The sequence below is a fragment of the Anomaloglossus baeobatrachus genome, chromosome 7, assembly GCF_048569485.1.
Source record: "Anomaloglossus baeobatrachus isolate aAnoBae1 chromosome 7, aAnoBae1.hap1, whole genome shotgun sequence".
NCBI lineage: Eukaryota > Metazoa > Chordata > Amphibia > Anura > Aromobatidae > Anomaloglossus > Anomaloglossus baeobatrachus.
In genome coordinates, this window is record NC_134359.1 from 251,486,168 (window position 1) to 251,510,298 (window position 24,131).

At 43.7% G+C, this 24,131-nt stretch overlaps 1 protein-coding gene across 1 annotated transcript in view; it reads right to left on the reverse strand.

Moving 5' to 3' along the window:
- The window catches only part of BHLHA15 (basic helix-loop-helix family member a15), a 23,693-nt gene extending 17,443 nt beyond the window's left edge, over positions 1 to 6,250 (reverse strand). Inside the window, exon 1 of the mRNA XM_075319166.1 lies at positions 6,185 to 6,250. The gene's annotated coding sequence lies outside the window, so the exon portion shown is untranslated. The remainder of the gene's footprint in view (positions 1 to 6,184) is intronic.
- Positions 6,251 to 24,131: the final 17,881 nt, after the last annotated feature.

Here is a 24,131-nt window from a genome sequence, read left to right on the forward strand (position 1 = left end):
GAAAGAAAGAGAAAAAGAGAAAGAGAAAGAGAGAGAGAGAGAAAGAGACAGAGAAAGAGAAAGAGAGAGAAAGAGACAGAGAAAGAGAGAGAGAAAGAGAAAGAGAGAGAGAAAGAGAGAGAGACGAGAGAGAGAAGAGAAAGAGAGAGAAAGAGAAAGAGAGAAGGAAGAGACGAGAGAGAAAGAAAGAGAAGAGACAGAGAAAGAGAGAGAGAGAGAAAGAAGAGAGAAGAAAGAGAGAAGAAAGAGAGAGAGAGGGAGAAAGAAAGAGAGAGAGAAAGAGAGAAAGAAAGAGAGAAAAAGAGAGAAAGAGAGAGAAAAAGAGAGAGAGAAGAGAGAAAGAGAGAGAAGAGAGAGAGAGAGAAAGAAGAGAGAGAGAAAGAGAGAAAGAGAGAAAGAAAGAGAAAGAGAGAGAGAAAGAAAGAGAAGAGAGAAGAAGAGAGAGAAGAAAGACAGGAGAAAGAAGAGAGAGAGAAAGAAAGAAGAAGAGACGAGAGAAAGAGAGAAAGAAGGAAGAGAGAAAGAAAGAGAGAGAGAGAGAGAGAAAGAGAGAGAGAGAAAGACAGGAAAGAAGACAGAGAAAGAGAGAAAGAGAAGATAAATAAAGAGAAAGAAAGAGAGAGAGAAATAAAGAAGAAAGAAACAAACTCTGTGGTTTCTGGGCATGCTCAGTGGATCCTGACAAAACTGCACGCAACCGCATGTCAACGCATGTTGACCCAAGTCCATTGCAAATGCATTGAAATGAAAACGCATTTGCACTGGATCCGCTTTTGCAGCTGAAATTGAAAAACGCATTTGCACTGGATCCGCTTTTGCAGCAAAAAAACGTTCAGGACGCATGTTAAAAAAACGTAGTGTGAAAGCAGCATAAGTTGCTTGATTGAGGCCATTACTCCTTTAAACCACCCTTAGTTCAGATACGCTCCTTCTACAGTAAGTTCCCTGACTGAGGCCACTCTCTTTAATTAAACCCATCCATGCTGAAGGAGAAGTGATCACACAGATGATGATTCTGTCAAGTTTCCAAAAAGTTACACTGACATATAGTTATTGTTTTCTTTGGCTCATTCAGTTTTGGGACTGAATGTTTCTTTAAGTATTGAACAATAAGAAGTTATTTTACGCAATCTCTGCTTATATTATCCCGGTTACAATTAGTGGCTGTTCTTGAAGTGAGATGTGAAATTGATCTGAATCGCCTTTAACATATCTATAGAGATTATCTCACACGAGAACGGAAGCATGGCGTGCTAATCTTCATACATAGGCTGAGTTACACCTGAAAAAAGTATATGAAGGCTGGACTGTACTACTAAGTGATCTGCCCAAGCAATACCTATCACTCTATTAATGAGTGACACCCTACGAGAGAGCGTGGTGGCTGGACTGTACTACTGAGTGACGTCTGTGTAATACCTATCACTCTTTTGACGAGTGCAATCCTATGAGAGTATAGTGGCTGGACTGTACTACTGGGTGACCAGTCTGAATGATACTGAATGATATCTCCTGTGTTTTCCCGAAAAGAAGCCCTAGCAGAAATTTTTGACCTTTTTGGAATATGCTAAAAAATAAGGCCTACTCAAAAATAAGCCCTAGTTGCGGTTAAATAAGGAGGTGTTCAGGCAGCTAAAAAAAGTATATAGAATACAGCAGGATGCTTCATTAACCCTAGAACGCATACCTGGGCCTCACAGGCCTGCTAGGTTACTTGTTTTCTATGTAGATTTCTATAGTTGCGCGTTATAGGGTTAAAACGCAGACATGCCCAAATGAGAGAAGAGATCCCCTAATGAGAGACGACATGCCCTAATGAGAGAAGACAGACCTCGAAGGAGAGAAGACAGACCCAAAAGAGAAAAGACAGACCCAAAAGAAAAAAGACCAAAAAGACACAAGACGGAGCCAAAAGAGAAAAGACAGACCCAAAAGAGAGCAGACCGACCCAATAGAGAGCAGATCAAACCAAAAGAGAGCAGACCGACCGACCCAAAAGAGAGCAGATCAAACCAAAAGAGAGCAGACCAAAAAGAGAGAGGAAAGATCCAAAATAGAGAAGCCAGACCCAAATGAGAGAAGACGGACCCAATAGAGAGAAGACGGACCCAATAGAGAGAAGACGGACTCAATAGAGAGTAGACGGACCCAAAAGACAGAAGACAGGCCCAAAAGACAGAAGACAGGCCCAAAAAGACAGAAGACAGGCCCAAAAGACAGCAAGACACAGACCCAAAAGACAGAGAACAGACCCAAAAGATAGAAGACAGACCCAAAAGATAGAAGACAGACCCAAAAGAAAGCAGAAAGCCCCCCCGCAAAAAACCGCACTCATCAGATCTTAAAGCATTAGAGCTGGCGAGTGCCGATAGTGGATGGGCTCTCACACAGATATCTGCATTGTTGTCAGGTCCCTCACCGTTCTGGTCTCACACACACATCCGGTCACAGTATTCCTCCGCTCTCTGCGCTAGTGATGCGTATCCGGCTAGCAGTGGGAGCGACTGCTGTGGTATGCAGGGAAACCTAACACTGACCCTGATTTGTATGTGAGAGCCCATTCTCTTGCCAACTCTAATTGTTTGAGATCTGGTTAGTAATTCTTTCAGGGGATGTCTGCTTTCTTTTGGGGATAAACCTAGCAGTAAATAGGGAATCAAATTTAAGTTGTGTTCTCTAAAAAATAAGACCTACCCTGAAAATAAACCCTATCTTTCGGAGTGAACAATAATAATAGACCTGGTCTTATTTTTGGGGAAAACATGGTATCATTGTTGATGAGTGACACCATAGAAATGAGTATAGTGGTTGGACTGTATGACCCATCACGCTTTGACACCAAACTAAATACTATATTGTTGGGAGATGGACTTATTATCATGGCGAAATTACAGAAGGATGCAATGTATAAATCTTAGCAATATGGTCCCTCACCCAAACCATCCATTGGCGCCTACAAACCACATGCATGCTGATCAGTATAGAAGAGCGAAGAGCAAGAAAATGGCAGATCCCTCCTAGACAGTATATTGACGTGACCATTTCATAAAGGGCTGTTTGCATGGACTTGGAGAAGATTAATAATGACCCCCTTACTCTCCTTAATGTTTATATGGTAAGCACTCCCTAAACCCATGTCATGGTTATATTGTAAACAAACTTTATAAAGCCAAATTTACAGCTGGCATTTAGAATTTGGGCCACCATGTATGGTACCAGCCGCAATTCTTCTGACCAGAATTCAACAGTTTCATATATGCCTTTGAGGTTGAGTACAGGGTGGTCAGTAGACTCGAGTCGTGGCCCATCTGGACATTGTAGTGCATACATAAACCACGAATGTCGGCTGTGTGAATCCTGTCTAGAAAATGTAAAACAATCACCAAGCAGGAGCTTTGCTCTTGTTGGGAGTTTGTTATGGCTGTGTTTTATTGAAACGATGAATCATAAACTCAAATACGTCTTGAAGCTTAACGTATGAATGCAAACATCTAAAAAGGCTGATGTAGAAATAAATACCTAATATACAGAGAGAAGCAGGACTGAAGAGCATAGAAAGATTCTCATGAACCCATCAGACCCACCAGCTTTAGATAAGCCATGGGGGGTGCAGAGGGACTATTCATATCCAAACATTGGTGACTTGGGATCTCAAAAGTTTCTTCTGTTGCAGGATACCGGTGTTATAGATGATACATGGGGATCTGTCTCAGATTTTACATTGGGGTCCAGGAGTTTCAGAGCTTTCTCACTTCCACTTTAAGTGTAGTATGGAATATTACTCTGTCCTTTCGTAAAGGGATGTCCCAAGATCAACAGTTGTCACCTACCCAAGTAATAAATGTCTATTAGCGGGGGTCTCACTGCCGGGGCCTTCAGCCATCACATTGTGGTTTTCCCTGTTTGAATGGAGTAGCAGCTCAACATGTGAAAGCCAACGGGTCTGAGGAAGATTGTCTAGAGTTGTACGCCGCTATCTCCATCAGTGTCATAGAATTTAGGCTGGTGTCCACATTCATGTTTCATGATCCTGAGTCTGGATTGTGATGTGTGACTGACCACTGGTCTGACCCAAACTCAACAGACTCATAGGGAAATAGGAGATTGTGGAGTTTGGTCAGGAGATTCGGGGCCAATTTGGCTATATCAGGCTGTATGTGGATCGTGTTTCACGGATCTCTGAATTCAACCTTATATAAAACAGTGCCAAACAGTTGTCACTCCATTAAAATGGTGAAATATGCACCCAACTATCAGACACCTGGATATGAAACAAGTGTCAATGTAGGGACAATCCCTTTAAAGTACTAAAAAAAAAGTCATACTAAAAGAAGGAGAAGAAACAGAAGGAGAAGAAGTAGGAGAAGAAAAAGGAAGGAGAAAGATAGGGAGGAAGAAAAAGAAGGAAAATGGAAAGAGGAGAGGGAGAAAGAGAAGGAGTGGAAAAAGGAGGAGAAGGAGAAGAAAAAGGAGAAGGATGGGAGGGAATGAAAATGGAGAGAAATAGGAGAGGGAGAAGGAGGAGAAGAAAAAGGAGGAGAAGAAGTAGTAATAGGAGAAGAAAAAGAAGAAGAAAAAGGAGAAGGATGGGGGAGAAAAAGAATGAAAATGGAGAGAAAGAAGGAGGGAGAAGGAGGAGAAGAAAAAGGAGGAGGAGAAGGAGAAGTAGGAGTAATAGGAGAAGAGAAAAAAGAAGAAGAAAAAGGAGAAGGATGGGGGAGAAAAAGAATGAAAATGGAGAGAAAGAAGGAGGGAGAAGGAGGAGAAGAAAGAGGAGAAGGAGAAGTAGTAGTAATAGGAGAAGAAAAAAGAAGAAGAAAAAGGAGAAGGATGGGGGAGAAAAAGAATGAAAATGGAGAGAAAGAAGGAGGGAGAAGAAGGAGGAGGAGAAGAAAAAGGAGAAGGAGAAGTAGTAGTAGTAGTAATAGAAGAAAAAGGTGAAGGATGGGGGAGAAAAAGAATGAAAATGGAGAGAAAGAGGAGAGGGAGAAGAAGGAGAACAAGAAGAAGAATGAGGAGAAGGAGAATAAGAAGGCAGAGGAGAAGAATGGGAAGGAGAATAGGAAGAGATCAGATAGCAGAAACCTGTTAAAAGTTGCCATGTAGAATATTTTTATTTACCTATTCTGAAAAGTAGTGAAAGCAGCAAAAAAAAAAAAAAAAAAAAAAAGCTGTAACGACATTAGATTTTATAATGCCATGTATAAGACCTATGTAAGCCAAGATGTCTCTTATACACCTTCTATTGTACAAGGCTTTATACTGCTGAGTGCATCCAACAATGTCTACTTTGGATGTGTTCGTTCTGGTTGTCGTGATTATGTCCATGGTCATGTAAAAACGAAGGATACATACTCTCATGTGGATGAGGACATGGCGACCAGGATACTAGAAACCTTTGTGTATATTTAATAGGTCTCCTTTCATTACACCTGCCTCCATTATAATCAATTTGACCGTAAGAAATTGCCCCGTAGAACACAAATGTCCTCCGACTCTACAATCCTGTTGCATCATAATAAGGATTTTATAGATCGTGATGGGGAATAGTAACTATGCATGTTCGGATAACGCTTACGGAGTTTTATTCTAGTATTCGTCACGGCAAGAAAAACACTCGGGTTAGCTATTGACTTGAATTAGGTTCGTTATTCGAGATCAATACCGGAATAGAACTTTTTTTGGAATCGTTACGAATAATTGGAACCCGAATAGTTACTATTTGACCATCACTACTTCTAAATATTGCGAATTAGTGAAGAACCCATCTGATGATCCCTCCAGGGGTGACTTGTTCACCCTTATAGTTGTGGCCACTAAACTTGCCGCAGTCATAGTTGTGACTGATAATTACCAGACGCCTTCATTCATCGGATCCATGACCAATTGACTTTAGTGAGGAGCTTTGTGCGTTTCTGGGCACCTAGTGCCCAACAGGGTTACAGTGCAAAGTGCATTAATGCAATCACTGTACACACACGTGAGTCATCAGCATGAAGGCGTCCATTGTGCATGCTACAGATCCAAAAGCCTTGTTCTCCTAATACTCCGTCTTATAAAGTTGGACTATTAGTGTAGAAGAAGCTGATCACACTAACTGCACATGAATGGCTCTGGCTGTCACACCACGTCCCCCATGGTCCTGTGGTTTGCAGTTTAGGGTGCACACATGCACAGTACTTACTTGCTCCAATGCTTTGGGTCAGGATACAGGTGCGGGTCAGGAGCAGGGAGGTAGGTAGCAGGCGGCTGCAGCTGCTGTGAGCCTGGGGATAGTACACGTCGCTTTAGTGCACAGTTAGGGAAGGGGTGGGGTCTGGCAGCATCCCACATGCAAAAACCAAACAAGCCCCAGAAGCTGTTCCAGCTGTGGCACTCACTCCGCTCTGCCAGTCGTCCCATTGTAATTCTGCAAGGAAGTGTTCCCGTTCTTATTTAGAAAGAACACCTAGGTAAATATTATACATATCTGCACAATATTACTAAGACAATGCCCTGCATTATGCTGCAAGATCGGCACCAGTATGGAGAAGTCTGCAATCCTGCAGGATAAGAGAATATCCCGCCTTGGGACAAAGCTGGAAAAAGTCATCAAAAAGCAACGGATGCTCTGCAGAACTACAACTCCCAGCATGCACTATTCCGCTTTTTTATATCTGGTTGCGGACAACCAAACCATGATTGTCTCTCTAAGGTGGTGTCAGGACCCCAGCACGGCAACATAACAGTACTAATCATAGAGCTCCAGTGCGGTAACTGTCCTTCAAGGGGTTGTCCACTACTGGATTTAAACCCAGGATACCAGCACCGCAATGTACCAGTGCTAATCACTGAGCTCCAGTGCGGCAACTTTCCTTAAAGGGGTTGTCCACTACTGGATTTGAACCCAGGACACCAGCACAGCAATGTACTGGTGCTAATCACTGAGCTCCAACTTTCCTTAATAGGGCTGTCCACTACTGGATTTGAACCCAGGACAAGAGCACTGTAACATAACAGTGCTAATCATAGAGCTCTACTGGGACACCTCTCCTTAAAGGGGTTGTCCACTACTGGATTTGAACCCAGGACAACAGCATGGCAATGTACCGGTGCTAATCATTGAGCTCCAGTGCGGCAACTTTCCTTAATAGGCTGTCCACTGTTGGATTTGAACATAGAACTCCAGAATGGCAACAGAACAGTACTAATCACAGAGCTCCAGTGCAGTAACTTTTCTTAAAGGGGTTGTCCACTATTAGATTTGAACCCAGGACAAGAGCACTGTAACGTAACAATGCTAATCAAAGAGCTCTACTGGGACAACTCTCCTTAAAGGGGTTGCCACTACTGGATTTGAACCCAGGACAACAGCATGGCAACATAATGCTAATCACAGAGCTCCAATATGTGACTTTCCTTAAAGGGGTTGTTCACTACTGGATTTGAACCCAGGACACCAGCATGGTGACGTAACAGTGCTAATGACAGAGCTCCAGTGTGGTAATTTTCCTTAAAGGGGTTGTCCACTACTGGATTTGAACTAATCATATAGCTCCAGTGCAACAATTTTTCTTAAAGGGGGTTGTCCACTACTTGGACAACCCCTTCTCAATTAGAATGTTTAACCCCAAGTAAAATAATTGCACTTATACCCACCTCTAATGCAGTTCCAGTAGTGTTGGCATTGGCTCTCCTGGGAATCGTGTGACATTATGTCACGCAATCCATGCGGCCAATGGATTTTTTTTTTCAGTCTAATTCTCTTCAGTTGAGAGCTCCTTTCACAACATGTTGTGGGTTCACATTAACAGCTTCCAAATGCAAATATCAACACCTGGAATCAGCCCCAGACCTTTTACCTGCTTAGTTGCTGATGGATTCACAAGGGAATAGCCCACGCAGCCCATTAAAGAGTGGTAATTCCTAAACCCTTACTCCAATTAGGAAGTGAATACCCTCAAATTAAACCTGGGAGTCTGCGCTTTAAGCCCATATTAATTATAGAACTGTATCTTCAATATGTTTTGGTAAACAGCTAAAATGCCCAAACTTGTGTCATTGTCCAAATACTTCTGGAGCTAACTGTATATTTTGTGCATTTACCGCAAAGCCATTTCCTTTACAAGATAGTACTCTCCATCCAAGAGATAAATGTGAAGACTCACAAAAAAGTGACTCCAAATGGAGAAGGCCACCAATAGACCTTCCTTTGTTCTTCCAAACTAGAGGGACTACAGGTTGAGTGGGATCAGTTCCCTCACCAAAACTAATCATACTCCCAGCATGTACCTTGGCTGCCACCCCAGTGGAACAGAGAACCAGTTTAGTTGGACACTTCTCCTGTAGAAGAGGAGTTGGGGGTTGAGCAATCTGTTGACCAACAAACACCTTCCTCTGATCCAGACCATTCAGGAGAGAACCTATAATGGAACCTGTCCCAAGTACTCAGTGGGAATGATGGAATTTACAGGGTAATGCTATAGGAAATCATAAAAATTCTCCTATGTAGACAGAAGGCTCGGAATAAGGGTTTACACGCTTTAAGAATGAACGTGAAGTGCGTGGAAATGTTCCATCACACAAATGTGGTTCCACACCCAGTGAGATCGAGCCCCCAAGGGTCACCTCTCCTGGTGCACTTCTGAACCTCAAACCCTCAATTTATGGACAAGGTCACTTGACAGAGGAACTATGTAAACCCCCCGAGCGTGCACCCTGAATCTTCAACTCATTGGCCATATATGCACCCGCCCTATAAGGTCAAACCCACTGATAAGAACAGATACTACATAAAAACCTGTAGAAAAGTATAGTCTTATCGCTCTCATCTCGCGAACAAGTTAAGGCCTCCTTCACACGTCTGTGTGTCCAGTACATGTGTTGTCCGTTTCCACACGTAATGGAGACATGGACAAGTAGACCCATTAAATTCAATGGATTTGTACATACATCCCTGTTTTCACATTGACAGTATGTGCATGTGGAGCACACAAGTGTCTGTGAGCTCCACGCGGCGACATGTCTGTTTTCTGCCTGCAGCACGGGTGTCACACAAACCGCACACTGATGTGATCCATGTGACACGTACCGGAGAAAACACGTCACTTTAAAAAAAAAATATATATATATTTTTATACTTACCTGTCACCGATGCTGCTGTTGCTTCCAGGCCTGCTCATTATGCTCATGAATATTCAATGCACTGACTGCGGACCCAGAAGTTACAGCAGTGCTGGAGACAGGTAAATTTACAAGTTCATGCCATCTGCGTGCTAACCAGATGTCACTTGGATAGCAGATGGACAGCACCAGGAACACACACATATATATATTTTATCTATATATATTTTATCTATATATATATATATATATATATTTTATCTATATATATTTTATCTATATATATATATATATATATTTTATCTATATATATATATATATATATATATATTTTATCTATATATATTTTATCTATCTATATATATATATATATATATTATATATATATATATATATATATATATATATATTATATATATATATTATATATATATATATATATATATATATATATATATATATATATATATATATATATATATATATATATATATATATATATATATATATATATATATATATATATATATTATGCACCTATACCACTGACCGTCCAACACATTTGTTTGTTTGCACAGACGTGTGAAAGAGGCTTAAAATTGTTCTTGGTTCATGCACCAGTCTAATATGTCCAAAAATGATGCTGATCCTCCTCTTTTATAATTTGTCTTCCACTCTTTTTGAATGCGTGCTTGCTCTTCATAAGTATTCTGCCAGTACTATAGGTTCTGGAATATTCTATCCCATGCTTCTTGCATGCATTGTTCCTGCCATTGGTTTGCCGGTCATAAATTGAAATGCCTATATACAAATTGACAGACATAGAAGACACAAGAGACACCTGACAACAGGCCGTGGACTAAAGAAATAGATTTCAAATGAGATCAAGTTGTCAGAAAATACAGAGACTATTTAAGAATTAAAAATGAAATTCTAGCCGTATTTTACACCTGTCACCATACCTGTAGACACTGATCCCTCGCGGGCAGGGTCCTCTCGCCTCCTGTACCTGTCTGTGCCTTGTATTGCTCATGATTGTTGTACTTGCCCCTTCTCACATGTACAGCGCCATGGAATAAATGGCGCTATAACAATAAATAATAATATGGTCTCATATTTAAAAAAGTGATTATAGGATGGATGGATCCGTCACCAGATTTCACAATACAAATTGCATAATTATTAAAGGGGTTGTCCAGGCATCTATTAATAATGACCTATACATGGGGCAGATCCATCAATATCAGATTGCTGGGGGTTCGACACCCAACTCTCCAAACGATAGGCGGTTATTAGCAGTGGCCTGTTGTGGACATTGAGTGGAGCTGTACAACATAGGGGCTGGTTTTCTGGCTCATTTCAATATCTAAGCCAGCCCCCTTCTCTATCATGGTCAATTCATAGACAGAGAAGGGTGTTTGTTTATCTATTACAGGTGTTGTCCACTACTTTTACATTGATGGCCTGTTCTCTCGATAGGTCATCAATGTCTGATCGGCCAGGGTCTGACACCCCGCAGATCAGCTGTTGTAGGTGTCATCGGCGGTAGCAGCTGGCCAGAAATGCTCAGTTCCGGAGCTGTCCAGTCTTCTAATAGTGGCCATGGCTGGGTAATGCACATCCACCTCCTATTAATTTGAATGGGAGGCGGATGCGCAGCACTCGGCCACGGCAGCTCCGGTACTGAGCATTTCCAGCTGCCTGGTTGCGGAACAGAGAACAGCTGATCGGCGGGGGTGCCAGACCACGGCCAATCTGACTCTGATGACCTATCCTAAGATCAAGCCATCAATGTACAAGTAGTGGACAACCCCTTTAAGATATGATGATACAATAGAGGGAAAAAGTGTGGCCTGTAAAATCAGATTCTTGGAGGAACCAGACACTTTCGATGCAAGCCCGATAGCTCTAACTTTAGTACATACTAGCTGTAGTACCCGGCGTTGCCTGGGATATAGTAATGGTCTTTTTCTCTCCCTCTTTCTCAGAGAGGAAAACACAGACAGAGACACACAGAGACTGATAGAGACACACAGACACAAAAAGAGACATTGCCACAGAAAGACACACAGAGATGGAAACACAGGCAGTGTGTCTTTTTCTGTGTGTCCGTGTCTCTTTTTGTGTGTCTGTATCAGTCTGTGTCTGTATCAGTCTCTGTGTATCTCTATCTCTGTGTCTCTCTCAGTGTGTATGCCTCTCTGTCTGTGTGTGTCGGTCTCTGTCTGGCTGTACCAAAATCATATTACCTCACACTTAAGCTTTTTATACCAAGAATGTCCTTCGTTACCTATAGCAACCAATCACAGCTCCTATTAATCACCTATAGCTCTCAGCTCCGTTGACTTTAATGGAGGAAGTTTTTTTTTTTTTTGCGAATAACTGTAAAGCGCTGGGTTAAATTTTTCCCTCAAAACATAGTCTATAGTCTATAGAATGGCGCTAATTTCGTGATTGTAAATGCGACGGTGCGAATTCCTTTAACGGACACACACACATTCACAGCTTTATATATTAGATGCTCCTTACGTGAGGACGTCTTACCCCTCCAAACACGGAACATCGTTGATACAGAGCAGTTTGACAAGTGGACTCTGTGAAATCTCTGCTCACCCTTTGCTTTTGTAACTGAGGTGTGGAGAAAAACACTTGCCCTTTTATTGCATTGCCAAATCTTAATGTCTTGTGCAATTCAGTTTCAGAGGCCGGCACTCGGGGGGAGAATAACCGGCATTATACCCATGAGTTTAAGCATGAAATTTAATCATGCACATCTGTTATGATGACCTTATCGGCGCTCACACAACTGATAAACGTCTTATTACAGCATCAGGGAAAAGGCCACCGCCAGCGACAAGTCTCCTGCCCGATAAACAGGATTTATGTTATGGAGCAGAACAGCTACAGGCACTTGGCTCGTGTTCACACTTTGTTATTTTAAGGGAACAGAGAAGAACAAACATGACTCAAATGACAAAACATAATCCTGTGAAGGAATATATTCCTACTTCCCATTATGAATTATAAAACTCTGAATGAAAAAAAAAAAATACAAAGAAAAAAAATTAAATGGGGCCCCCCATTATTTTATTTTTTTTTTTACCTTTAATTTTTTTTTCCCCCAAAGTTTTTCACTTTGCGGTATGAGTTGAAGGGGTTTTTAAGAAGCTACTCACCCTGTTACCAGAAGTGTAATAATGATCAATAATGAATATACCGGCGAAAATCCCTGGTCCTAGTCTTAGTAGCAGATGCCAGTTAATTCCATGTCTCGATGGAATTTATGCCTGAAGGAGGAACCCTGAAGTGAAGCATCAAATTGTTCTTTAAATATTTTGATTTCTAGTTGTTTCTTTAAAGGGAAACAGTCATCAGGAGTTCAGCTCCAAAACTCGATAGGCACGTGTAGCTCTTTTAAGGACAAGTTCAGCAATACCTTTACATGACCAATCCGTTCCTCCATTACTGAGAAATGGGTGTTTGAATTTATATGCAAATGAGGCTGAAGAGCTATTTGTAGATCTGAAGCCTGCGTCACTCCAGCTCTGTTCATCCACACAGCGCTGTCTCCTCCTACTGGACAGATGCTTCTTTGCTTGAAGTCACCCAACAATATATAGGTCGTCATGCAAGCTGGAAGGAGGCAGCGGTGCTGGGGGGGGGGGGGGGAGGTAGAACTGGAGTGACGGAGGCCTAAGCACTTTCTGGACCGATGAGAAGCTTTCACGTGTATGGACTGTGCTTCTTTCCTAGAAGATCAATCATCGCAGGGGTGGCCATTAAGTAGTAAACAGCAAGATTAAAAATCCTTCTGTTCTTGAGAATAAGTAATTTGCAAACTTGCTTCTTTGGAGCTGTAGTGTTGGAGGTCTAAAGGCAGCATCAGAGAAGCTTACATGTCCTATAGGATGCAGAGTGTACTAGCTATGCTTCTTGCCTAGGAAACCAATGAGCACAGGGGTGGTCGGTAAACCAGGCAACAAGTAGTAAACAACAAAATTTAAAAACCTTCTATTCTTGAGAATGGAAAGGATTTTTAATAAGCAATTTGCAAACTTGCTTTTTTAGAGCTGAAGTGACGGAGGCATAAACTAAGCAAACTGACAGCATCAAAGAATCGCAAGAGATCGTGTATGGACTGTGCTTCTTGCCTAGGAGACCAATCAGCGCAGTCGTGGCCGGTAACCTAGACAACAAGTAGTAAACAACAAAATTAAAAATCCTCCTGTTCGAGAATAGAGAGGAGTTTTAATAAGTAATTTGCAAACTTGCTTCTTTGGAGCTGTAGTGATGGAGGCCTACAAGCAACATCAGAGAAGCTTACATGTCCTATAGCAGTGATGGCGAACCTATGGCACGCGTGCCAGCTGGGGCCGCAGAGCCTTTTTGCTGGCACGCACGCTGTCGCCTCATGCAGCAGCTTTGTACCGCTGACGTGGTCGCGCCGGCAGTTCAAGGCTGTGCTGGAGTGGAGGAGACATTTCTCTTCGCTCTGACACTCCCCCTTGGGGAAAACATGCCAGGGGGGAGACATTGCCCACATGGGGAAAACATACCAGGGGAGGAAAGTGCCAGCATGGGGAAAACATGCCAGGGGGGGAGGGAGGGGGGAAGTGCCAGAATGGGGAAAAACATGTCGGTGGGGGGAAAGTGCCAGCATGGGGAAAACATGTCGGGGGGGGGGGGAGGGGAAGTGCCAGCATGGGGAAATATGCCAGAGGGGAGGAAGTGCCAGCATGGGGAAAACATGCCAGGGGGGGAGACAGTGCCAGCATGGGGAAAACATGCCAGGGGGGGAGACAGTGCCAGCATGGGGAAAACATGCCAGGGGGGAGACAGTGCCAGCATGGGGAAAACATGCCAGGGGGGAGACAGTGCCAGCATGGGGAAAACATGCCAGGGGGGAGACAGTGCCAGCATGGGGAAAACATGCCAGGGGGGAGACAGTGCCAGCATGGGGAAAACATGCCAGGGGGGAGACAGACACCCACCGCTGGCGTCAGAGCCCACGTGAACGTCCGGTAACAAAGACGCCTACCAGCGGGCATAGGAGATTCAGTTTGTGCAATAATAGGGCAAAAATTTGCCGAATATACAGACTCAACTTTTTGCCCTATTATTGCACAAACTGAATCTATTCACTTACCTCTTCTTTCTGTGACTTTGTGATTACCATGTATTGGATTGGCCCGACTGGGTCGCTTCCTCCCGCTCCCACCGTGGGGTTTCCTATGCCCACTGGTAGGCGTTTTGGTTACCTTGGTTACCAGACGTTCATGTGGGCTCTGAAGCCAGCAGTGGGTGTGTGTGATGAGCGACACAGCCGCGCATGCGCCGCACTATATACAGTACATTGGTCGAAACGGCGATCATGTGACCGCGTATACGAGCATAAAAGGGTCCTGCCGGTACACCATTTAATCACCCATGATTAAGCCAGCATAGTACTGCGAAACGTACAACGGGTGTCCTTGGGGGCTCCCTACCGCCTGCTTCCAGCGCTGTCACCCTGATCGGTAAATATGCCTCTACGCTATCCCCTTCTCCCGCTGGAATTCACAATTTAGCCATTGTGGCTGTTCCGATTGTTGGGAGGGCAGATTCTAGTAGTGTAGAGGCGGTGTATGCTTTCAGCGCTGGTTGAAGCCCGCCCACTTTTCCTCATATTGTTGTCTGTTATTTTTAGGTATTATTGTGATAATACCATTGTATTTATCGGAATTGGTTTTAATATTTCATATCAATAAAGCCTTTTATAATTATCTTGTAAAAGTCCCTTTCTTTTGTGTTCAAATGGTTGATTGAGTAGGTAGTGAGCTCTTGCTTTCATTGAATTGCATGGCTACACTCACATCATTAAAATGTGCCATAAGCCTTTTGTTAACTGTAATTTTCCATAAAGATTAATCCAACTGCTGTGTCTGGAGAGGGCAGTGGCTGAGCTTCAATGTGTGGTAAGCATGAGCGTGATGCCCCCCTGCTGGAGAGAAGACTGCAAAGGTAAGGTTACAATATTTATGTAATAGAATTGGTTAAATTGCGGTGTTGGCACTCGAGAAAAAAAATTGGGTTTAAAGTTACAGTTTAGGCACTCTGCCTCTGAAAGGTTCGCCATGACTGTCCTATAGGATAGAGTGTGTACGGACTGTGCTTCTTGCCTAAGAGACCATTCAGCGCAGGGGTGGCCGGTAACCCAGGCAAAAAGTAGTAAACCATAAAAATCCCTCTGTTCTAAGTAATTTGCAAACTTTCTTCTTTGCAATTCTATCAATTTAATAAAATGAGAATACCCCTTTAATACATAATATTTATTGCTCTGGAAGCGTCCATGCATTTCCACTAAAATGTGTAATACTTAGTTGCCCCTGCAGGGGCGCTCTAGGGAACCTAAAACACCAACAGGTGTCTGTACAGATTAAATTTGATCAGTGAAGGTTTCAGCAGCAGAATAGCTTAAGGGTGTGTTCACATGTTCACATTTTTGGATGCAGTTTTTAAATCCAGAGCCAAAAACAAAGTGCAAGCCAGCTTCACATGTGTCTTCCAGGTAAGATCCACTCCTGGCTCTGGCTTCAAAAACGACAAAAAAATAAAAACCTGAATGTGAAAACCTATCTAAAACTATTTACAGAGACCCAAAATCTCAAAATACCTGCCAGGAGAACGTGAGGTCGGGATATAGTAAGGATCTTCAATTATGTCAATGGGATGAAATTTCTGATGCTCCTACTGAGCACCTCAAACACAAACAATGCACACCTGCCCCATCAGGTCCAGAAAGAATTACATAAAAAAAAATAAATGTATAAATTAATTTTATTTTTTTTAAATTTTATATATGAGACTAAGTGGATTACGTTTTTTTTTTTTTTTAAAGTCCTGCAAAACCCAGAATCAGCCCCAGACCTTTTGCATCAGGTACTGTTTAATCTTTCGAGGGACTCCATTCATTACTCTAGGAACCTGTATGGTGCCGTTTCTGGAGGGTTTTTTTTAATCCTTGATAAACCCTTTAAAACTTTTCTTTACATTTAATAACCAAATAAGATTGAGATTAACTAGCAATACCTAGAAATCAGAATAGGAAACACATCGCACAATTAACTGTGTTTATTATCTGATTATCTTAAAATTTAATAGATGAAAAGCAAATTTATATGCCCTCGAATACAAAAAATAAATCAAGGACATTGCACCGGTTGCCTATGTATTGCACATTATCAAACCTGGCAACCTCTCAGACGTCCAATATTTGTCACCAAAGTTCTGGAAGGAATGTAACTCTGCTGCCAATCTGTCCCAAAGATATGGAAAAGTTTTATTCTGATGTTAGACAAGAACATTTATATTATAAACTGATAAAGGAAAATACTCAAAGACCCAGTTTATAGTCTCAAGGTGTTAATAATGTGACAAGTAATCCTGGAGACATCAGGGTTTGACGTTCCGAGCCTCTTGCTGGTGTCTCCTAAAAGCAACGCGCCATATTAGCAGCCTAATTGATGTTTTACATCTACAGTCCTTCAAGTCCCTGAAGGGTCCCATATCAATCACTTGACTTTCTTACTAAAACAATGCCACTTTCTTCTAGGGGGTCGCATCTATTAGTGGAGCTCATCTTTCGATATGACCTTATAAATGGAACATTTACAGGATTGGGTAGCATTGGAAAAGATAAGCCAGGCAATCCTCTTAGGACCCCAAAGTGCTACTCCAGGAGGAGAAAAGGCATTTTGAAGGTTAACTAACTGTAGGAGATTCTATGATGTCAGGAGGAGCTAGAGGCAGAGCTCCACCCCTTCCTTTCTACATAGAATCTCATCAGTACCAACTGCAGGAGGGAGGAGCTAGAGGCAGAGCTCCACCCCTCCTATCTACATAGAATCTCATCAGTACTAACTGCAGGAGGAGGAGCTAGAGGCAGAGCTCCACCCCTCCTATCTACAAAGAACTGCAGGAGGGAGGAGCTAGAGGCAGAACTCCACCCCTCCTATCTACATATAATCTCATCAGTACCAACTGCAGGAGGGAGGAGCTAGAGGCAGAACTCCACCCCTCCTATCTACATAGAATCTCATCAGTACTAACTGCAGGAGGGAGGAGCTAGAGGCAGAGCTCCACCCCTCCTATTTACAAAGAATCTCAGTACTAACTGCAGGAGGGAGGAGCTAGAGGCAGAGCTCCACCCCTCCTATCTACATAGAATCTCATCAGTACTGACTGCAGGAGGGAGGAGCTAGAGGCAGAGCTCCACCCCTCCTATCTACAAAGAATCTCATCAGTACTAACTGCAGGAGGGAGGAGCTAGAGGCAGACCTCCACCCCTTCCTTTCTACATAGAATCTCATTAGTACCAACTGCAGAAGGGAGGAGCTAGAGGCATAGTTCCACCCACTCATAGTTACATAGAATCTGATCTGTACTAACTGCAGGAGGGAGGAGCTAAAAGCAGAGGGAGAAACTAGAGGCAGAACGCCACCCCTCCTATCTACATATAATCTCATCAGTACTAACTGCAGGAGGGAGGAGCTAGAGACATAGCTCTGCCCCCTCCTAGTTACATAGTATCTCATCAGTTCCAACTGCAGTAAGGAGGAGCTAAAGGCAGAGGGAGGAGCAAGAGGCAGAACTCCACCCCTCCTCCCTCTTCTATCTACATAGAATCTCATCAATTCCAACTGCAGGAGGATCTAGAGGCAGGAGCTATATGCAGAGCTCTGCTCCTTCTATCTACATAGAATCTCACCAGTACCAACTGCAGGAGCTAGAGGCAAAGGATGAGCTAGATGCAGAGCTCCACCCCTCCTCCCTCTTCTATATACGGGAAATGGCACCAATTACAGGAGGGAGGAGCTAGAGACAGAGTTCCAGCCCTTCCTTCTATCTACATAGATTATCCAACTGCAGGAGGGAGGAGACAGAGGCAGAGGGATGCGCTAGATGCAGAGACAGGAGCTCCTCCCTCCATCGACATAGAATCTCATCAGCATCAACTGCCACCTCTCAGTAATGGGAAAGTCTTCACTGAATACAGATTATACATCAGAATTGAGAATTTTGATAATGAAAGAAGCAAATTTCTCTGATAAGAAATATTACAAAGTTGTATTTTCATGTACATGATTTATTAAATAAAAATTAAAACGACGGCTACTCTAAGTCTGGTCGCACATTGGGTGTGATTATGCACTTACAGCTCCTCGGCCGCTACTGAATTTCTTAAGTAGCCGTAACCTCCCATGGCCAAATATAAATTTTGCAGGATGCATTTTTTTCTCAAAGCGATGGATTGTGACTGAGGGAAAATGACGGAAATGTCAAAGTAGCATTACTGTTTCTTCCTTTGTCCTGTCCATGTCCTTTTGTTTCTTCTTCCACCTCTTCGCCATTCCCTGTCATATATTTTTCCCCACCCTCCATTATAAGTTACTATCTTGGCTCTAGGTGTTGCTGCTTCCTTCTCTTTTATACTTTTCCTTCGGGTTCCAATCCTGCATCCTTTTATGCTTTTATCCTTTCTTAATTACCTTAGGACCAATGTTTCATTAATGATGCTTCTATTGTTTCATTTTCTGTAGACACTTTCTTACTCTGCAGTTAGACACACACCCTCTCTTTTACTCTGCACACTTTTCTTTGTCGTCTTGCCCTCTTTTTTGAATCCCAACCCCTCCGTGAGTGTTACCTTAGGCTTCTTGGGCCCATTTTGGACTATAAATCTCTCCATGTACCAATGTTTGTGACCTGTTTTACACTTAATAAAGATTGAAATGCGTAGTGAATAAAGTGTTCAAAGAATACCGCAGGAAGAAGCTTTTTGCCAGCAGTGCAGCCAATTTTTAAAGGGAATCTGTCACCAGGTTTTTGCCACCTAATCTGAGAGCAGCATAATGTAGAGACAGAGACCCCGATTCCAGCGATGTGTCACTTACTGAACTGTTTGCTGTCATTTTGATAAAAGCAATGTTTTCTCTGCTGCATATCTAGCAGTTATACAGAGCTCATGAATATGCTGGACTACCTGGCAGCACACCAAGTAGTCCTGCAATGCTAATCTGCTGATTAAGGCTATGTGCCCACGGGAGCTCCCACCTGCGGATATATCCGCAGGTACGGCCGCAGGTTTCCCGCAGCTGCTCGCCGAAATCCGCAGCTATTTTTAGCTGTGGTAGTACAGCGGAATAGCTGCGGGAAAACATGCAGAGATTCATGCGGCTTACCTGTGGACGTCTCGGCCTCTATCTCCATAGTGGAGGGCCGGGATTTCCGCAGGTAATTCCACAGAAAGAACTGACATACAATTACGTGCGGCTGCGGGACATCCGCAGCCGCACGAATCCACAGCATGGACACCGCACTCCCAGTGTCCCAATGGATAACATGGGGAGTGTCTGTACAAGCTGAAACCTGCGGATTTATCTAGAAAATCTGTGGATTTTCCGCAGATAAAGCCGCAGGTTTAATCTCCCGTGGACACAGCCTTAAGGTGGCGTCACACACAGCGACAACGACGTCGCTGCTACGTCACCATTTTCTGTGACGTTGCAGCAACGTCCCGTCGCTGTCGCTGTGTGTGACATCCAGCAACGAGCTGGCCCCTGCTGTGAGGTCGCCGCTCGTTGCTGAATGTCCTGCTTCATTTTTTGGTCGTCGCTCTCCCGCTGTGACGCACAGATCGCTGTGTGTGACAGCGAGAGAGCGACGAAATGAAGCGAGTAGAGAGCAGGAGCCGGCATCTGGCAGCTGCGGTAAGCTGTAACCAATGTAAACATCGGGTAACCAAGGTGGTTACCCGATATTTACCTTCGTTACCAGCCTCCGCCGCACTCAGCTGCCTGTGCCGGCTCCTGCTGTCTGCACATGTAGCTGCAGTACACATTGGGTAATTAACCCGATGTGTACTGTAGCTAGGAAAGCAAGGAGCCAGCGCTCAGTGTGCGCGGCTCCCTGCTCTCTGCACATGTTGCAGCACAGCGACGCGTGTCGTTATGATCGCTGCTTCGGCTGCTGTGTTTGACAGCTAAGCAGCGATCATAACAGCGACTTACAAGGTCGCTGCTACGTCACCATTTTGGTGACGTAACAGCGACGTCGTTGTCGCTGTCGTTTAGTGTGACCCCAGCTTTACAGTGATTTTATCAAAAGTAAGCAGCCTAGTAAGTAACATCACTTGAATCAGCCCCTATCTTATGCTGCTCTATGATTAGGTGGCAAATTCCCTTTAAATGAGTTGTTTTCCTGTTTAGGTGATGATCTCCCAATAATTTAGTGAACAAAACACTGAATTTTTGAGACCATGGCCAGGAAACTTCCCAGATCTCAAACCCAAACCAGTGTGTATTACGATTTAGTACACAACCCACCGCAGTTACCCAATAAATCAGCTGTAAATACGAGCACATTGCGTTCCCTACTAATGTACGAAGGGAATAAAATAAACAAAAAACAAAAAAACACACGTTACAAAGCACTTATAAATATATAGCTTTTATTCTGAATATTAAATAGTGTTTTAAATTACAAGCAGTTGGAATCACACTATGCATGAGAATCAAATGTACAGTAAAAATTTTACAAATTAAAAAAAAAATTTACACCATTTAAAGACCATTTAATCTGGAAATTCATCCATTAGATATTGCCATCCACCTTACATACGTTCTGTAAAGTCCGCTCCCCGGCAGTCAGAAGAGATTGCACATCCGTCGCTCCTCTATATACAGCCGTCGTGCAAGGCAACACAATCTGATCAGCAGATTCATTGGAATTTAACTTCCGTTTTTCTCTGGTAAATATCGTCCACAGTCACTAGAACGTTTATAAAGATGGCGACGTTACATTGAGGCGGAAGTCGAAACGGCCCTATTCTAGGGTAGAGAAAAAAAAACAAAAACGAATCCCCACTGCGTATACTTGAGTTAAGGCAATTTACACAAATGTCCGCGCCTCTGACATCGCCTCCCCCCACCCCCCATTCTATATCTGCATACATACTGGATATTCAGTACAAGGTAGCGCTTTACGGCAGGATGCAAATAAATCCACATGCTTCAATCTCATACATAGAGCAGGATTTGGGGTACAATAACTATTAGAAATACTGAAGGATTGCACATTGCTGATTATTATAGGAAATCGGATCAGTGCAGAGGTCAAAACCATTGAGGTATGGTGTTGGGAACCGATGGGTCAGCGGGCGGATAGAAAGGGTACATGTGGTGGTTTTCAGCTCCCCCCTATGTGCCATCAGTGCATGCATTTATATCAGATCAAACACATGGGAAAGTGTGAAGATTGTGAACGTCAACTGCAGAATGTGAACTGGCATTAACTGGGAGGGGGTGGGGGGGCTGTCACTAGTATCCACCCCATCAAATAAAATTTTTTGGAGGGGCCTGGTTCGTCAATGTAGATGCAGGCACTAGCATATTTTAAAGATACCAAATTAAAGAGTCCGCTAATTTTGTCATAGGGCAGTAATATGCACACAGCACAATCCTCCACCCCACCCCAGATCGGCTGAGATCTGCTCCAGGATCAGGCAAATATGAGCAACATATAGGGCAGAACACATCAGAGGGGTATACTGTATAGTGCGGGTGTCTGGTACTGCTGTTTATCCACCATTCAAGTGAATGGGCAAGAAAAAAAAAACAATGCAGTACCTGCAAAAAACAAAAACAGTTCTGTCCAGTCGCTTGCATTTGGCTTCGTCGGACAAGATCCCAGCTGATCAGTGGGGAATGCCAGCCCTCCTCCTGGTATGGATAAACCCATCCAATGAATAGATAAAAGTCTGGAAGAACCTGCTTACATCAAAGGGATCTGTTGGGTTGAACACTGCGCCTGATCTGGTGGAATAGAGCAGGAATAGCCGAGCGCACCGATATTTGGGTTTGTAAGATATTGATGATTTTTAAGAGTTGGAAATATTTTGCCCTTTTTGAGCTTAGGGGTTTGGCAACCGGTCCCCACAGTGATTGACAACATTTTATTTGTACATAGTAGCCTTTATCATTTCATTATTCAATCAACAGTACAAGCAAAGCTAAGAAAAAAAAAATCTCTGCTCAAATTTGTCTACAACTCTGTCACCAGCAAGGAATCACATTGCACCTGCTGTATATAGCGTCATAATGAGCACAATGTTCTTACTCATGTCCCCCCCCCCCCCCCCCCCACAACTGATTCTGAAAAGTTACATATGAGTGCAGTCACTTCTTAAATCGGACCGCCCACTGGACTGCTAAGACTAAACAGACCATGAATGTTAGTGATTAGCCTGCAAGGCTTACTAATCCAGGGCAATCTGCTGATATAATCCATTCAAAAAGACCTAACTGGGCAGAACAACAATTCGACTGGTTAAACTGGTATTTTAGTTGGCGTAAACCTGAGCGCCTCCTATTCTTAATTAACATTATCCAGGGAGGAGGATTTCATGTGGCATCTCCCAGAAGCAGCATTGCCGTGCCTGCTGACCGGGGAAAACAACACCCAACCATGGGAGATAATTCACTGTAGATGTGTATGCATATATACTGTATGGATGCGTGTGTGTATATATGTATGTGTGTGTATATATACCATATTTTTCAGACCATAAGACACACTTTTTCCCCCCAAATGTTGCAGGAAGTGGGGGGTGCGTCTAATGGTTGAATATAGGGCTGCGGCCTTGAATGAGGGTGCTGCGGTGAAGAGGGTCATCGGGGGCACGAGCAGGTTGTGGCAGCGCCTGCCGTGACCACGTGGGCCCGCTCATTACATATACACGCCCATCCTCCCGCCCATCAGCTCTCAGCACTGAAGCCGGCGCTCACAGGTGGGCGCGTAGTAAACAGCTGGCCGTGATCACCCCTGGCAACTACAGCCTGAGTGATCATGTGCGGCTGTATTCACTGCTCCCCGCGCATAATCATCAGCGCAGGGAATCAGTATACTCACCGTTCCCCTGCAACACAGCGATGTCCTCCTGTCTGTGCTGGTCAGATGATCTGTGTAGAGAGCGGTGAGCAAAAGCGATGACGACATCGTTGTGCGCGCCGCTAGTCACGCAGGTCAGCTGACCGGCACAGACAGGAGGAGATCGCGATGCTGCAGGGAAGTGACAGATGACGGCTCCACACTCCGGGGGAGAAGCAATGCTGCATGGAGCGAGGAAAGGAGAGTATAAATGTTTGTTTTTTGGGGTTTTTTTTGTGTGATACAGAATACATGCCATATACCAGGATGGGGTTATTTATCAGGATGGGGTATACAGAAGGATGGGTGTATATAGCAGGATGGGGCCATATAGCAGGATGGATGGACGGGGGTATATAGCAGGATGGGAATATATAGCAAAATGGGAATATATACCAAGATGGGGTCATATAGCAGGATGCAAGTATATAGCAGGATGCCAGTATATAGTAGGATAAGGGCATATACCAGGATGGAGTATATATACAAGGCAGGAGGATCATTACCAGGATGGGGTACCTTAGAGAATTTGGGGAGATTACCCCCATAACAGTGTCAGCAGCAGATCCTCGCCCCATAACAGTATGTCATGACATTTTTTGGTTAAAATTTTGTTTTCCCATCTTCCTCCTCTAAAACAAGGGTGCGTCTTAGGCTATGTGCGCACGTCGCGTAAAAACATGGTTACGCTGCGCTTTGTAGCGCAGCGTAACTGCATGCGTCCTGCCTCCCCTGCACAGTCTATGGAGATTGTGCAGGGGCCGTGCGCACGTGGCGTTTAAGAGCGCAGCGCTTCGGCTACTGCCGAAGCGCTGCGCAAAAAGTAGTGACATGTCACTTCTTTCCTGCGCTTTGCCGGCAGCTCCTGCTCTGTCTATGGCAGGAGCTGCAGGCAGAGCGCATGGAATCGGCGCTCACTACGGACATTTCTGCAGCGATCTAAAGCGCACATGTGCTCTTCAGATCGCTGCAGAAATTTCTGCAGGGCTTGTACGCAACGTGCGCACATAGCCTTATGGTCCGGTGCGTCTTACATACCGTATTATTTTCGGACTATATGTGAT